The following is a 2,344-nucleotide window of genomic DNA, read 5'->3' on the forward strand; positions in this document are numbered from 1 at the left end:
GTTTACAAATATGTTTCATTTTTCAGGCACAGTATGCAACTTACTCTAGAGTGTTATATATATTTTATATATCAATATATAAGATATATATAAATTAGAGTTTTATATAGGGGAATATATATATATATATACACACACACATACACATATATATTCCCTTATACATATACACACACGCACACACATACACATATATATACATTCCAAAATGACATAATCTACTTTCCCTGGAAATATGAATAACGAAGATTATAAACTGCTGAAGGAAGGCTTGAAAGGAAACAGACAATTTTCCTTTGGGATTAAGCAGATCTGTTCAGATATTTAAATATATCTTTGATACTTCATAATCTACATTCAGTGTTAATGTTTTTATTATTTACATAAATCATTAAAGTAACAGGTATTGTGCGTTAATTTAGGGACTGATTCATTAGGAATACGATGCAGGCACACCTGTGTTTGCCAGCTGCAGCAAACCCTGCATTTGCTGTGTTATTTCTGATACTCCTGAGATCTAATATGGAAAAATAAGGCTCAAGCCTTCACTGAAACCACATCACCCCCAATTCCTGATGTAAATTTTTAACTGCAATAGTTTTTTTTCAGTTGGCTTCAGTGGGCTTTGTATTAGATCTTAGAAGGCAAGAATAGTTTACAGACTAAAAAGAAGAATATCTTTGAAGAAAAAATCACGCGTATTCTTATAAGCAGCATGTAAAGAACAACCATAGTGCCTTGGCCCCAGTCCAACTTTTTGTGATCATCATCGCCAGCTGCCTTACAAAAAAAAAAGGGGGGATTGCTAAAATTTTAGGTTATATACAAATCTGAGAAACACTTTTTTTTTTTTTTTTTTTTTCAGGGATGCAAACATAAGTTTCCATTAACTAAAGTGGAAAAGAAAAAAAAAAAAAAAAGAAAGAAAGAAAAAAAAGGAAAAAAGGAGAGGCAGCATCTCACAGGAAGGGCGACAGGACTTTTATGCTTAAATGTAACATGGATTTTTAAAATTGCTTTATGGGTGTAAAAACTACACCAGAAAATCTTCAGAAGACAGTCTATAAAAAAATGTCAGCTGACAGAAACAAAGAATATGGTCATAAATATGCAATGCCTGTAAAAAAAATTTAACTGTAAGTGGCTTCAAATATTTGGGAGACTTCTGAATAAACTGTACAAGTTCTACCTGTACACTTTAGTTAACTATATTCTTCTGGGATCATACAAGTCTCCAAACCGTAATCAAGAGGTAGATGACAGAGAAAAAATTGAACTGCAAAATAAGCACATGCAAATCATTTTGAAATTATATTGCCTACTGTTTATGCAAAGGAGTCAAAACATGCAAATACTTTTAAGATATATGCAAAATTATCAGAAAAGTACCCACCCAAAAGAAAAAGAAAAGCTCTATAGAGAGCCTTGTTAAAATTGATTGCTTTTTCTGGTAATAACCAGTTAGAAAACTCCCTTTTTATTCCTCTGTATGAGTAGAAAAATAGTTATTTCTAGAGAAACTAACAAAAGCCTCAATTCCATTTTGATATTGTCAGTATAAGTTTATCAGCAGTTTTATCTAAAAAAGTGATCACTAATTTTATTCAGTAAAGTCCTGATAGCCACTGAATCTGGATGTATATGATATTGGTATCTGAATATGAATATGGATCTGTAGCTTATGCATCACTGATGCTCTCAACTATCTAGACCTGGAAGTAACAGGTGAAAAAAGTAACCTACTCATCTGAGGAAAGATAAAGACACAAAAACATGTAACAACTCACTGTATGCCTAATCCTTTGCATTACCTCATAATGGAAAACAGAAAAAGGGGGAAAATAAGAGGAATGAAAGGGGAAAAGAAATTAGAAAAAACGTAATTACGTGTGCATATTTAAAGAGTAATAAAGTGAATATATTTTCTACATTGGTAAGCGAAGTTAGATTAATCCTACCACTTGAGTCAGTATATTATATAGCTACTTTGTGTAATCTTTAAGGACACATTTACAAAGAACATTTGAAATTGGTCATTTGCCATGAGAACTTGAAAACTCCCATAGATTTCTCCAATTATAATCAATTAGGTACACATGGTCCAACATTTTTAACCAGGCTGAATATTGTTATGCAAAAGGACCATTAAAGTTAATGTGAATTTTTAATGATGAAGTCAATGAAATTGCTGTCATTAACTTTGGCAGAAAATAAGAAAGGAGACCGTTATCATCAAAAAAAATCCCCAAAACAGAAGGAAGGAAGGAAGGAAGGAAGGAAGGAAGGAAGGAAGGAAGGAAGGAAGGAAGGAAGGAAGGAAGGAAGGAAGGAAGGAAGGAAGGAA

The sequence above is a fragment of the Nothoprocta perdicaria genome, unplaced genomic scaffold (genome assembly GCF_003342845.1).
Source record: "Nothoprocta perdicaria isolate Ctin4 unplaced genomic scaffold, notPer1 scaffold_67, whole genome shotgun sequence".
NCBI lineage: Eukaryota > Metazoa > Chordata > Aves > Tinamiformes > Tinamidae > Nothoprocta > Nothoprocta perdicaria.